Source organism: Callospermophilus lateralis, chromosome X (assembly GCF_048772815.1).
Source record: "Callospermophilus lateralis isolate mCalLat2 chromosome X, mCalLat2.hap1, whole genome shotgun sequence".
Taxonomy (NCBI): Eukaryota; Metazoa; Chordata; class Mammalia; order Rodentia; family Sciuridae; genus Callospermophilus; species Callospermophilus lateralis.
In genome coordinates, this window is record NC_135325.1 from 7991032 (window position 1) to 8007320 (window position 16289).

At 38.0% G+C, this 16289-nt stretch overlaps 1 protein-coding gene across 1 annotated transcript in view; it reads right to left on the reverse strand.

Moving 5' to 3' along the window:
• Positions 1 to 16289, reverse strand: part of Map3k15 (mitogen-activated protein kinase kinase kinase 15) — a 118604-nt gene that overhangs the window by 57110 nt on the left and 45205 nt on the right. The gene's annotated exons all lie outside the window — the stretch shown is intronic.

Consider the following 16289-nt stretch of genomic DNA (forward strand, 5'->3'; position numbering starts at 1 on the left):
ATCTCATATAAGTATACTTAGTTCCTACTTGATCCTATCTTCAACAAATAAATTGTAAGACAAGAGAAGAGGAAAGTGAGGTAAAAAACCACAGAACAATTGGCAAAGTATGAACACAGACAATGAGTAATTTTTGTTGATTTTTAGGAATGACACCTTAATCATGATTATTTTATAAAAGTGTCCTTGACTTTTAGAAAGACATGCTGAAACGTCTATAGGTAAAATGATGTACCTCTGATTCATAAAAAATCCAGTGATGTAGTACAAAGAAATGGGGGTAAAGGAGAACCAAAACTAATCATGCAATGATACTTGCACAAATGCAATAATTAAGCCTTTATTTTGTCTCTGAATTTTTCCATTTTATACCTTGGTCCTGTTTTTTTTTTAAGGTGTTGACAGACCTTTATTGCAAAGTTTTTTTCACTGCCAGTGGACGGACACACACATGTACATTACCTTCGAGCCACAGCCACAGCCACAGCCTTGGTCCTGTTTTGATATATGTGATTCTTCCTTCTGTTTGTCATATAGAATCTAATTTAATGAGCCTGTAAACTAGATCTCTTTTTGCATAGCCCATCTATGGTATTTAATTTTTTTTTAAAGATTTTTTTTGAGAGAGAGAGAGAGAGAGAGAGAGAGAGAGAGAGAGAGAGAGAGGGAGAGTGAGTTTTTTTAGTATTTATTTTTTAGTTTTCGGCAGACACAACATCTTTGTTTGTATGTGGTGCTGAGGCTCGAACCCGGGCCGCACGCATGCCAGGCGAGCGCGCTACCACTTGAGCCACATTCCCAGCCCATATTTAATTTTTGAAGTGCTAACAATACCAACCCAATTCAAATTTGCTAAAGCACTTAAATAACTTCTAATGTCTATGTCAAGAATATGGAAAATATTAAAATTCTAATGAGTTACAAATTTTCTATACCTGGTATAACCTCATTTGGGGATTTGAAATACACATGATTCTGCAAAAAAAATGTATAACTCAAATGCTTAATTACTGATGTGAGTTCAGGTTGAGTTTTCTTGGGGTTTTTTTTCTTTTTTCTTTTTTGACAAGTTGAGATTTCCCTTAACATTTTTCATTAGCTTGAAACTTACCCTTGTTTCTCAAATAAAAGATCTTTTTGAGTATAAACAAAACAAAAATCAAGCATCTAAAAAAATGAAAAGCAAAAAGAGATTTTCTGCTTAAAAGCCACTTTTAAGACAGGTGCTAAACAGCTAATCGCTTTAGTAGTTAATAATCAGCTTTCAGATCTGCTTATCATTTTCAGATCCCAAGGTATCCAAGAACAAACCTATAGATAAAGACTCCTGTGTTTAATCAGTCAGCAACATCTGTTTCTGGCAATAAGGTCATTTCACAATGAAGAGAAAGAAATGATGACAGTGGTTGAACCTTGGCTGCATATTAGAATCACCTGGGGAGCTTTAAAACCCCTGGGGTCCAGGGTATATCCTGGACCAAACAAATCTGAGTCTCTTATGTTGCACTCTCTAATTCAGTATGCCTGCATCACTGCTAAATCCACTGGTCAATTCTCAGTCCTTGTCCTAATTGACCTATATATGCATTCCATCTACGTGTATTTAATCAAACTGTGCAGTTAACAACTGTATAATCCCTTCTCCTAGGACTATCTTCATTTGATTTGTAGGACACCACATTTGCCTGAATTTCCTCCTTCCTTAGTTCAATTTTTTGGTTCCTGCCCATCTCTCTGATCTTTTAACATTGGAGTATTCCCAGGTACAACCTTTGGATCTTTTCTTTTATTGGTAACTATACCAGATCCCTTGGTGATATAATCCAGTGCCATGATTTTCAAACCACCTATATTCTGATGACTCCCAGTTTTCTATCTCCAGCGCACACCTCTCCCCTAAACTCCAGACTTACATACAAAAAATGCCTTCTCAGCATCTCCCCTGCAGATCTAATACCTTCAATTTAACATGTACAAAATCAAACAATCATCCTACCAAACCTAATCTTCTCACAGCCTTCTCCACCTGGTTTAGCAGGCAGTCCATTTTTCCTTTTATTCAGATAAAAAAAACTTTAGAGCCATGTTTGATTTTCCCTAACACCCTATATCCAATCAGCAGACACAGTTGGCTTTTATTTCAAACCATCTCTCAAACTGGTCCACTACTCATGATGCCCACAATTACCACCCTGGTCCAAGCCACCATTGTTTCCTGCTTCCACCCTTACCTCTCTACAATCTAATCTCAACACAGAAGTGACTGATCCTCTCCACTGTATGTCAGGTCAGGTCACTTCTCTACTCAAAACTCTCTAGTGGCTCCTATAGAACACACACCATTTTTTTTTCAATGGCTTACAAGGCTTTACAAGATCTGGCTCCCAGTTATTTCTCCAATCTTATTTCTTACCTCTCTTACCATCCACTTTCCCATCATCTACTCTGCCTCAGCTGTACAAGCCTCCGTACTATTCCACATGCTCATCCCTCTACCTGAACTATTCTTCCCCCATATATTTACGTGTCATGTTCCTTGCTATTTTCTGATCTTCTATCCATGTCACTTTATAATAAATAAGGCCTTCTCTAAGCACCCAACTTAAAATTACAACCTCCCCTGCCCACCAGCCCTCCCTATCACCCTAGCCTATTTTAATAATTTTACATCTCTCCTCATTTCAGAAGGTAAGCTCCAAGAGGATGAGATTATTTTTTTGGTCTACTCTATTTATTACTGTGTGCCAGTGCAAACTGGATCTGCCACACAGTAGATGCTCAATAGATGTTTATTAAATGAATTACAAACTGAGCAGAACTAAATGTACCGATATGGAAAGATCTCCAACAATTGATTGCTAAGTGAAAAAGAATAATAACAAAATACTTCCTATATGGTCCTATATTTTAAAAACCCTACAGTATGACATTTTAACTGCATGTTAAGTGCATAGCAAATTGTCTGAATTGACATACATCAAACTGACAAAAGTGGTTACTTCTGGAATGTGAGTGGCAGCAGAAACTAGAGTTAAGAGGAATGACTGATTCAAATGTTTCTTTTTCTTTTCACAAGACTATGTAAATACTCACCTATTATTTATGTAACAAAATGAACAGAATAAAACCATAACACTTTATTTGGAATTACCTAATGCTAGATCTTGGTTATTTTTACGCCATTTACTACCCATGTGAATTTTGAGCAGGTCCCTTTCCCTTTCAGTGCCTCAGCTCTTCATCTGAAAAGTAGGCTTGACTTTGCTCACCTCACAGAATTAGGGTGAGCTGCAGGTCTGCCAGAACATTGATTTGCCACTTACCATCCTGTCTTCCTGTCCACCTTTTCTTATACTGTGTGTCCATAAGAGGAAGTCCATACCACAGGAACCACACTTCCAATAAACCTTTTTCCAAGCCAGTCCTGAGATTAACAAGCAAGATGTCTCACTAAATCAGTCTCCTTTCTAGAACAAATTTTGCCTTGGATCACTCCCAAAAACCTTATAAGAGATTCCTTCCAACTAGGATATAGGAGATATGAAATGCCTTCACTCCTGTGGTAACAATAAAAACTCAGACAATACAACAATCACACCAAGGAGAAGGAAGGAAGCCTTGAAGTACTAAATTCCAGTGCTACAAAAGTTTCCATACTTGCTTGTCATTCTGGGTACTTATGACTGGAAGAGGGAGCCTTTGATAGAAAGAGATACTTTGCAAGGACAAGGAAAAAATTATCCCATCTTTAGACAACAGCATGGGACACCATCTGAAGCATCCCTAAGCAAAAACAAATCACTTGGCCTAACAATGCTGTTTCCCCATATTCACCCCCTGCATTTTGCCAAGAAAACCACAGGGAAGGAGATGCTCAAAACCAGAAAGTCATCACAGGCACCACCACAGCACCTGGACTGCAGGCCCTGCAAGAACTGAATCCAAAGATATCAGAAATAGCTCAAATATTAACAAGACTGAAAAGGTAGCAGAGGGACAGGAGGTTGGGGGTTGGGCTAATCACAGGTGAACTAAATCTAGTTAAGAGTACAGTGCTTTGGCTGGGGATGTGGCTCAAGCGGTAGCGCGCTCACCTGGCATGTGTGCGGCCTGGGTTTGATCCTCAGCACCACATACAAAGATGTTGTTGTCCTCCAAAAACTAAAAAATAAATATTAAAATTCTCTCTCTCTCTCTCTCTCTCTCTCTCTCTCTCTCTAAAAAAAAGAGTAAAGTGCAGTCTCTAAAAGAATCATTAAAAATCATATATGCTGGACTGGGATTGTGGCTCAGCAGTAGAGTGCTCGCCTAGGATGCGCGCAGGGCTCTGGATTTGATCCTCAGCACCACATAAAAAAATAAACGAATGGAATAAAGGCATTGTGTCCAACTACGACTAAAAAAATAAAATATTAAAAAACATATATGCTAATCACCAAGCCTGTGAAAGGGTTCCAGTACTCAGAATAGCAAAACAAAATCATACTTCAGTCTCCAGTTCTTTTAATTAAAATGTACAGACTACCATAAAATTATGAGTTGGAAAAGAAGCAAGAAACTGTGACCCAATAATCAAGATAAAAACCTTCTACTGCCAAACTCTGAAATTAACCATAACACCCAGACACTCATTATATGGGTATCTCCCAACTCTACACCACAGTTTACCATTGTCTAGTGGGAGGGATGATAGATATTAAACAAGTATACACAAAAACATGAATGCTAGGAGAATGATTAATGACAGGAATATCATTTTCAGGTACAGTATTCTTTGCAATGGCCATTTCTCTCAGAAAAGGACACTAACACTAGACCCTGAATGATCACTGCAATCAGGTAAGCAATGAAGGAAAGAGCATTCCTGGCAGATGAAACAGCATATTCAAATACCTACAGATGCAAATATCTTACCACTCTTCAGACTAAAAGAAGGTGAGGGTAGCTAGAGAATGGCAAACCTGGAGGAGCAGAGTTGGGGTGGGAGTGAGGCCAGGCCACACTGAGCCATTTCTCTTCCTCTTCTGCAAAGTTTCTCAAAGGCTCTGCCTAACCAAAGACCTCCTACCCAGAAGAATTTAGAAGCTCTTCTTCAAGTTTCCTCTTTTATTCCAAGTGGCTTTCCAGAGCCTAGTGCCTTCCAATATAACTTCCCCTAAACATCTAAACAGCAGCTATCTCCTGATAGGCATGCACCATCCACTGGGCATCCTCACACCCCCCCTCCCAAATGTCTAAGACAACCAGAACATGTTCCCTGAGTCTTTTCCTATGCACTCCTGCATGCAGTTAATAATCCCCTAATGGGCTGGCCACTGATCACAACTTCCTTTCATCTGACTTGCAGGGCAGCTATTCTCAAAACTACAAAAATAGCAATGTTGTTAAAAATAATAATGTGTCATCTGAGGTCACTCTACAGGATCTACACTAACACACTGCTAAAAGAATGGGTAGCAGGTAATTAACAAAGGTATTTTCTCACCTTAGAGAAGTTCTCTGGTGATTAGCATTGATGTTTTCTTTGGATCAATGAAAGAGGCAACATTTTCCATCTGTTCTTAAAGGAGGGATCATGTGGGAATTTTCTCTATACAACGATTCTCTCAATCTTCTCTGAGAAGCCCAATGTGTGCATAATTCAGAGAGGTACTTCTAAAAGTTTTCTGGTCAATAATATACTTAAAGAAATAAAACTTTAAAAAAATTTTTTTTAGTTGTAGATGGACATAATACCTTTTTAATTTTTATGTGGTACTGAGGATCAAACCCAGTGCCTCTCACATGCCTAGCATTCTATCACTGAGCTACAAGCCCAGTCTCTCTCTTTTTTTTTTTTTTTTGAGACAGAGTCAGTCTTGCTAATTTGTCCAGGTTGGTCTCAGACTCTTGGGCTTAAGTGATTCTCTTGCCTCAGCCTCTCAACTAGCTGGAACTACAAGTGCATGCTACTGCACCTGGCTTAAAACACTTTTGAATAGAGAAATATATCTCAGCAAATAAAAACCTTACAGTAGCCAAGCAACTAAGGCATCAATACCTCTCAAAATCAGAACCCATTAAAGCATATTGCTGAGCAGAACAAACCACTATGAGAAACTAAAATGAAATTCTCCCATGGTTCTACACCAAAGAGAAAGCAGAAAGACTCAGAAGTTCACCAGAAATTAGTATTTCAGGAAAAACGACTGATGAGATAAGAAGGCATTAAAGATAAAAATGTCAACTCCAATGTTAATAGTGAAGGTAGCAGACAATGAGGGCATGCACATGCATTTTCCTGGGCACACATATATGGGTATTGTGGCTCTTGCCATTCTCCAACCTCCAGAGCAGCCTGCAACCAGTGATGGAAGGGAGTTAGCAGATAAGTCCCCAGCTTCTCCCCTTGGGTGAGATAACTGAAGCATGTTCTATAGAGTCTCCCAAGTTCCCTGAGAGAATAGTACCCTTAGTTTCCCACAGAGGCAATTTGCTCCCTACCATATTCTCTACTACTTTTCTTTCACTTCCCCTTCTAAAGTGTCCTAGGATCACCTCCCAAATACAATATGTGACCCCAAATTCTTATTTCAGATGCTACTTCTGAGCAGAACCTAGACTATGACTCTAGAAGTACACAGAAAGTTCTTAGAAAAACTCATGATAAAAATAACAATCTTAAATTGCTTTGAAATTAATTCCCTAACAACAGGAACAACAACAAAAGCAGACAGAGTCTACGTAAGGTGACAGGCAAATAATTTGAGAAAAATTTGGCATTTAGTAAGTATGGGCTTTAGGGGCTAGGGATATAATGCAGTGGTAGAGTACTTGCCTAGCATTTGTAAGGCATTGGAGCCGATCCCCAGCACCATCAAAAAAAATCATAAATATGCCTTCTGGTAAACCTGTGTTCTTCTGACAAATTCTTTATTGTTTAAGTTAAACATTTTTTAATACATGTGCTACTAGAAAGCATATAGAGGAGATTTTACTCTCCCTGAAATGGATATCACCTAACAGGACTGAGATTGCTGATAGGACAAAGGATACATTATACTATGATCATTTAACTAATAAAATACTGCTTTAAGTTACAGACTTATAGAACTTTTGAAAGGAAAGCAATATTCAAGATCATCTGGTTCAATTCTTTTTTTTAAAAAAAGAGGACTATAGAGTCTAGAAAAGTTAAGTGGACTGCTTAAGGCCAAGGCCATGCAGTAATTGTAGAGTTGGGCACCTAGCTCATGTCGGTCTGCTTACATAACCTTCAGTAACTCTCTCTAGTGTCTACAGAACAAAATCCAAATTCCTTAGCTTACCAGTCAAGGTCTTCAACCACTGGGACTAATCTCCCTCCTCAGCCATCTGTTCTATTCTAAACCAAACCTTCATCCAGGTAAGCCCACATTGCCTTCCCATGTCATCAAACATGAATTATTAAAATACCTGGGATGGTACCAGTGATCTTGACAAAAAGCAAAGCAAAAACAAAAACCTTGCACTAATAGCCAACCTTCAACCCACCCTCCTCCTTTTCATTTCTGATCTCAGACACTTCCAAAGCCAAGCACCTTGCCCACAGATATCTGCCTAAGCAGTAAAAAAGTGGAGCTAGAACATGGGCCACCTAACTCCCAAACCAACACATTCCCCATCACAAAATTGTCTTTCTTCATAAGTCCTTCAAATAAAAGTCTTCTCTGTATGTTCCTTAAATAAAGTATTCATTCATACTAAAACATGATTTTTCTGAATCATAAGTAAAGCATTATGTGAAACTACTTTACTGATATTTCATCTTAAATAAAATATAAATTTCCATCCTTAAATTTAGAAGGAGGTTACAGTGTTGATTTGCTCGTGCTCAGGTCTCCAGAAATGTGTCCCAGGAAATCCGAAAGACTGTCTCCCTGATTCCTCCTGATTGATGTCTCTATTTCAAGGGCAACACAGTGACAGGAATGACTGCATGTGAAGTCTCTCAATATACACTCAAAGGCACAAGAGGCTGAATCTACAGGCAATTCTCAATAAATGTTTCCTAACAGAACTGTTTGTCCTTTTCCATTTGTTTGGAGTCCTTAGGCAGAAGGTGGGAAGGTAGCTTTCCCTAGCATCTTTTGGACTTACAGTTTGGTCTTCCAGATTCAATATGGCAACTGGAGACTTATGAATGTAACTAGCATCGAATGTTCATATGCTATTTATTCAGAGTGCCAAGTGGAAGGCTTGACAGCAACCTACACTGGTTAATAATTAAGAGTTTATTCTGGGGCTGGGGTTGTGGCTCAGTGGCAGCACTTGCCTCGCACATGTGAGGCACTGGGTTCAATCCTCAGCACCACATAACAAAATAAAGATATTGTGTCCACGTATGACTAAAAATTTTTTATAAAAGAGTTTATTCTGCATGTCAAAATTAATTACTAATAAATTACTGGTTTTCAAGTAATATCTAAATCTGGAAACTATAAAACTTACTATCATGAGCCTTAAAATACTAATCAAGGGAGAAACTGGTACGGCTGCTATTACTATAATTTTCTGGATGTTCAGTTGCAAAGATGAAATATATGTTACAACAAAGTCTCCTGTATCTGCCCTTAATGCTCTAGGGAAAATACCTTAAGCTACCAGAGGAATATATACATATTATATATATATATAACATATATATATATATTTTTTTTAAAGAACATGACAGGGGTTGTGGCTCAGTGGTAGAGCAGGTGCCTAGCACGTGTGAGGCACTGGGTTCAATCCCCAGCACCACATAAAAATAAAAATAAAAATAAACAAAAATAAAGGTAATGTGTCCATCTATAACTAAATAAAAAATTTAAAAAAGAACATGAGGGGCTGGGATTGTGGCTCAGTGGTAGAGCGCTTGCCTAGCACATGTGAGGCCCTGGGTTTGATCCTCAGAAACACATAAAAATTAAAAAATAAAGATTAAAAAAAAAGAACATGAGAAAAACATAAAAACATAAGAAACTATGCTCTTAAATCTAATTGATAGAAAATCTGATGTCAGGTAGGGGAGAAAACTCAATTGTATATTAGTCTAGCTTTTTCAGTGTTGTATTTTCTTGACAGAAAAGTTGGCCACAACATTGTCTTAGGTTAAGACCATCATTAAAGATGACCTACCACTGGAGGTTAGGGTTCTCTTTTGGGAAACTGAAGGGCAATAAACATTTATACAGCATTTTCTAAGTGCCAGGAACTGTGTTAACATTTTTTATTTTATATTCTTACTTAATTTTTAGAATCCCCCATTAATTCCCATTCACAGAAGTCCAGTCCCTGGTTTTTTGGGTTGTCAACAGCCCAGTGACTTTGAAATATTTTTCAAATCATTCTAAAGTTAAATGTTCTCTGGACAACCAAAACCCCAAACTTGAAATGCTCCAAAATCTGAAACATTTTGAAAGTCTTATTGGGGAATTTCAGATTTCAAATTTTCACATTAGGGATACTCAACTGGTAAAGTCTATGCACATATTCCAAAATCTGAAAAAAACTGAAACACTTCCAGTCCCAAGCATTTTGGATAAGTGATATTCCATCTGTAATTATAACATGGTAGATGTCACTATCCTATTTGATAGATGAGGAAGGTAATGCTTTGGAAACTTAAGTGGCTTGGTCTTGACAATAACACTTAAGTATACTGTATAATCTGGAATTCAAATCCAGATCTGTCTACAAAACCTACTGCAATGATATTAATTTCCTATGTGCCTTGTAAGTTCTCTCTTTTTAAAAATATTTTTTAGTTGTTGATGGACCTTTATATTTTTTTCTATTTATTTATATGCATGCTAAGAATTGATCCCAGTGCCTCACACATGCTAGGAAAGCATTCTACCACTGAACTACAATCCCAGCCCCATAAGTTGTCTCTTTTTAAAAATTTTATTTATTTATTTTTAGTTGTAGACGGACACAATACCTTTATTTTATTTATTTTTTTATGTGGTACTGAGGATTGAACCCAGTGACTCACATGTGCTAGGCAAGTGGTCTGCCACTGGGCTACAACCCCAGCCCCATAAATTGTCTCTTAAGTCATTCCAAAGGAAAAAAAATCGCCTCTCCCTACTGACATCATACTATTTTGAGTAATGGCAGCACTGTCCAAGAAAATGTAGAGCACTACAATAGTTTGAAGAGAACAAGTTGGCTTATCTATAAAGTGTGTGTGTGTGTGTGTGTAATAATATGCACATGTGTGATTATATATTTTAAATCACTCATTAACTTCAGTCACCCCTCATGAGCTCTCTCCTCCTTTACACATGGCCCTTCTGCTGACACACAAATAAGTCTATTATAGACTTTCTTTATTATAAAGAAAGAAGGACAAAAAGAAGGGAACTAAAGCAGGAAGGAGAAAAAAGGGATATTATCAGGCTCAAGGAGGCCAGAGAGAAGGGATAAATCCTCTTAAAAAAGAAAACATGTACTATTGGCAGGGCTACCCACTCAGAAGATAATAAGATAGTTCATTTCTCAGAGAAATAATATAACTGGCTTTTTGCTACCAAAAGTATATACTATTAAGAAATGGATATGACACCAAAAACACAGGAAACAAAAGTAAAAATAGATAAGTGAGACTATATCAATCTTAAAAATAAAAACTTTTTGTGCATCAGGGGATACAACCAACAAAGGGAAAAGACATCCTACGCAATGGGAGAAAAATTTTAAAACTCATGCAAGTGATCAGAATATCTAGAACATAGAACTCCTACAATTTAACAATGACAAAACCAAATAATTTGCTTTTAAAACAGGCAAAGGACTTGAAAAGACATTTATCCAAAGATAAATATGCTAATAGCCAAGAATATGAAAAGATGCTCAACATCACTGATCATCACAGAAATATAAATTGAAACTACAATAAGCTATCATCCCATATTCATTAGGATGTTACTATAAAAATACTGGCAAGAGGGCTGTGGCTGTGGCTTAGCAGTAGCACACTTGCCTGGCATATGCAAGACACTGGGTTCGATTCTTAGCACCACATATAAAAAAAGATATATCAACAACTAAAAAAACTTTTTAAAATAAATACTGGCAAGTATTTATTTTCTGGGTTTTTTTTTTAAATAGCACCCTCTTGAGTATGAGATGTTATCTGGAGATATTATACACCATCTGGCCACTATGGGAAACAGTATGGATTTTCTGTAAAACATTTAAAATAGCACTACTATATGATCCAGCAACCTACTTCTAGGCATGTATCTGAGGAATTAAAAGCAGAATCTCAAAAGAGATATTTGCACACCCATGTTCATTGAAGAATTATTCATAATAGTGAGGAGATAAAGGCAATCTAGGGCTGGGGCTGGGGCTCAGTGGTAGCACACTTGCCTAGCATGTGTGAGGCACTGGGTTTGATTCTCAGCACCACATATAAATAAATAAAATAAAGGTCTATCAACAACTAAAAAAATTTTTTTTAAACTAAAAAAAATTTTTTTAAAGCAATCTAAATGTCCATTGGTGGATGAAAGGATAGATAAGATGTGATCTATCCATGCAACAGAATATAGTCAGCTTTAAAAACAAAGACAATTCTAATATATACTCCAACTCAGATGAACCTTAAAGGCATAATGCTAAGTCAAATAAGGCACATACAAAAGACAAATATTGTGTTACTCCACTTATCTGAGGTATCTAAAGTGGTCAAATTCAGGGACAGAAAGTAGAATGGTGGTTGTCAGCAACTTGAGGGACAGGAAAGTAAAGAATTATGTAACGGTTACAGAGTTCCAGATGTACATGATAAAAAAAAGTTCTAGAGATGTTTCACAATAATTTAAATCTATTTTACACTTTTGAATGGTATGCTTAAAAATGGTTAAGATGACTAATTTTATGTTGTTTATTTTCGCTCAGTTTCAAAGGTTCAGTCCATGGTAGGCTGACTCCATTCATTCTGGGCTTGGGGTGAGGCAGAATATCATGGTGGAGGAAAACAGCTCAGGACACGCCAACAACCTTGTTGTTTTTCCTTCCACCATGATATTCTGCCTCACCATAGGCCCAGAGATAATGGAGTCAGCCCACCAGGGACTGAACCTTTGAAACCATGAGCCAAAATAAATTTTTCCTCCTCTACATTGTTCTTGTCAGGTCTTTTGGTCACAGTGACTAGAAAAAAAAATGACTGAAACAACATATGACTAACCAGGACATAGAAAGGGATGGGCCTAATATTTCAAGTGGAAGCCAATGGCTTATTTTGGTTGTTCTGCAGGCAAATAAAATGTAAGCTAAAGTCTGCTGGGAAGAGTGTAATTATGGCATAGAATTATTAACCTTAGCTTTAAAAGAATCAGTGTCTGTAGCATGCTGGGCCAAAATTAGTTCTGGTTCCAGATCTCTTACTAACCAGCTATTATATTTGGGGCCTCTACTTTTATTTCTTTCTCCATCTTCTCTGAACAGAGTTTGGACTACATAATTCTGTCTAAGTCAACAGATTTTGTGGTTACCTTTGCTACTAAGAAAGCAACAACAAATTTATCTCCTTTTGTAATGTTTTTAAGTGCCTGGAAACAATGCACTATGTAACAGGGGGTAGATCTCATTTTTCTACTTTGGATAAACATAGAATAAAGAATTTTATACAAATCTAGAAATGAAGATGGTGATATTGAATGGTGAAAATAAACAAAGAGACAAAAGGAGACTGATGGCTATTGAAGAGGTGATGAACCTACACTGCCTCTTAGGGAAACTGTCCCTTCACTCAAGCAATGTTTTGGCAAGCTCAGAGGAGGAGACACAGATGCCAGCCATAGGTTCTGGAGCAAGCACAGAGACCCTCTGATGTGGGGTGGATTCAGTCACTTTCATCTATTCTCCCCCACATTTATTTCTAGGGCCCAAAGAGCATTTTCCTCTATTACTCAGTTTAACTTACTTATTCCAATAAATGCATTATACATTCAGTTTCCCCTTCAGGTGCTAAGCAATTCAGAGGTAACTTTTGCTGGAATTGGTGGTCTTGATCAAAAGACGCAGGAAGGAGAATATGAGTACATGCCTTCTATTTTGCAACAGGCAGACTTTATTTTGTTTTAAATCTAAGCCTGATTCTCATATTCTCTTTTGGACCATTGTGCCTACTGACTGGATCTCCGGTCAGAATATTCTGCATGCATAGTGTAAGTAATAAAGTCCTATCTGTAAAAGCAATAGCAAACAACAATTGCTCACAAAGGATTCCATGCCATTGAGAGGCAGTAGTTTAACTGTTCAGTGGAAACCTGAAGTATCTTTGAATAAGCTTCTGAATGCAATGAAGTGGAAGATACCAGGAAAAGCTGGCTGGCTCAAACCAGCTTTCCCACTGACAGGGAGACCTTACCTTGCCATCTGAGTGTCAAACGTCATTCATTCCTCCCAACCTCTAGTAACTAATTCATGACAATGATTTGCTCCACTTCCTAAGAGTTAAAGGTCAACAGTAATGTAGGAAGACTCATTTTTTTTTTTACCCATGACTATTTTCCCCCTATGGGAAACGCCATAAAATTCCCCCAAACTGTACACAATGCTAAACCCTACTGAAACTATCCTGACAGATGTCCAAGTTGAATCTAAAGAAAAAAAGTGAAAAAAATCAGAACTGGATTGCCTATATCAATAAAGCAAATGTTGCAATTCTATAGAAAATTCTTAGTCTGGTGCAGGGGGTTCTCAGCATCAAGTATCCTGCCTGGCTTACAATATAGAGCTTCTGTCTAACAGGAGGAAATCAGGCTAGAAGACAAAGAGAAAGACGGCTCTTTGGCATGCAATCCTGGCCATTGAGCTTCTAAATTGGAAGCACATTCATCTCAGGATCACCTCTTAGTTACCCATTTTCTATTTCAAGACCTATTGGTTTGCATGTAAAATTTTCCCCAAAGGCTATGTGCTAAAAACTTGGTTGTCAACCTGTGGTGCTATTAGGAGGTGATATGACCTATAGAAGGCAGGGCCTAGTTGGAGGAAGCAGGTTACTGGGAGGATGTCCTTGAAGGAGATATTTTGTCTCTTAGCTCTCTGCTTCCTGGATACCATGAAGTGAGCAGTTTTGCTCCACCATGTCCCATGACATTCTGACTCACCACAAGCCCACCTGTGATGAAGACAAATGGACTGAAACAGCCAAAATAAATTTTCCCTCTTTTAAGTTGTTTTTCTCAGGTGTTTTGTCACAGTGACAGAAAGCTGACTAACACAATCTGTATTACTCTTTTATTCTTTTGAGAGAATGGTAATCAATTGTTTCATTCTCTGACAAAAGTTAACCTCTACTCTGTCTGGGGAAAATACATGGCAATGAATAACTTACACGGCTCTCAGTTTTTATTTAATAAGACAATTTTTATAGCACTTACAGTGAACCTCATAAGTGATAACAGTTCAAGGACAAGCAAAACTAACCTATGAAGATAGAAGGTACAACAGTGGTTGACCTATAAAAGTGTGAGGGCTGCTGGCAAAGAACACTAGGAACTTCTTTCTGGAGTGATGGAAATATTTTCTATTTTGATTGGGGTGTTATTTACATGTGTGTATTCATTTGTCAGACTCATCAAATTATACACTTCAGATCTATGCATTTCACTGATCATAAATTTTGCCTTGATTTAAGAGTGAGAAGTGTGACCTCACATGTATTACAAGGTTCAAAAAGCCATAAGCTCTTATTTTGCTAATGTCCTGAAAAAACTGCCAATGGCAAGTCAACAACCTATAGCCCAATCCAACTGCTGAGGCAAAGCAGAGTCTCTGAAACTGGGAAATCCAATACAGCAGTCCTCTAACTTAGTTCATCCTCAACCCTCATCTCGTTCACTCCCTGTTGAAGACATCAGTTATGGAAGGTTGATAAGGAGGTGCCAGAACTCTCTGGCTCTCAAGATAAGTTTGAATACTCTCCCAGAGTACTCTGCTGTATGATTTGACATAATTAATTCCCAGCTCAGGCCCAATAAGGAGTGTATCAGGGAATGGTTCTCAAGATATTCACCTAATGCTGCTTCTCTTCCTATAGATTTTCAACAGAGAAAGGGAGAAGGTAGAACTAATACATTTAAGTGCATCTAGAGCCTTGTGAGGTTGAATGTGGCAAACTTCTAGTTATCCTGCAAATCCATAGTAGCCAAGTTTGGCTGGGTATATGACTCCCTTGCTACAAACTACACTTACCAGCTTCCCCTGTAATTAAATGGAGTCATATGACTGAGTGTTCACCAATCGAATGTGATAGAAGTGGCATGTGTAAATTCTACTTGCTTTAAAGGAAATGACTTGCCCTGGGTTTCCTCTCCTACCTATGGAATAGAGTTGGGGTGGAACTCTGAGTGGCAGTAACTTAGCTTCAATTATGCAGATAAGACCAACATTCTAAGGGATGAAAAGAGCTACAGTAGTTGGATGCTAAGTGCTTCAACAACTCCTGAAGCAGGGCTGGGTGCTAGGCTGGTTCACTCTAGCCTGCCATGTGAAAGGGAAATTTCAATCTAATTTAAATTACTGCATTTGTGGCTTTTTTGTTATATAATCTTAGCTAATACCTTACCAGTGAAGTTTCTGAGGCTTATGATCTCCAGGCATGAATTTCCAAGTTTCACATTCTGCTTAGCCCAGAAGTTTGAATTCCCAAGTTCTTTCTCCTTACATACAACATCAATCCGGTCACTTAAACTAGTCATCCACAGTCTACAAGATAATATCAACTCCTTATTCACGCATGCAAAGTCCTCCCAAGACATGGTCCCATCCTCCATCCATGGTCTCAACTTCATCACCTGCATTTGCCACACTGCATCTGTGTTCTAGTTTCAATGGATATTCCCTGAAGGCACCTGTGTATGAAGAACTCTATGCTCATACTCTGGTCTGGCCAAATGGAATAATGTTTTCACCATCCCCGTGAATAAGCTTCTCTAAAACCCCCAAGTAGAATGGTTCCCTCCCTCTACTATACTTCCTTATCACTTTGGACAAACTTTCATTAAACAATGTACCACCTTGAGCTATTAGGGTTTTTTTACGTGTCTGATCTCACTGCTAGAATACATGTTCCAAAGACTAAGTCCCTGAAGGAAGATTGTGCCTTGTCTATCTCCGTGACCTTGGCATTTAGCACATGACCTGGCTTATACTTGGAATGTTAAAACAAAAGAAGGAAGCAGAATTCAATAGGTAGCATGTTTCAAAACCCTACACAGCCAGGCATGGTAGCATACTCCTATAATCTCAGTGGCTCAAGAGGC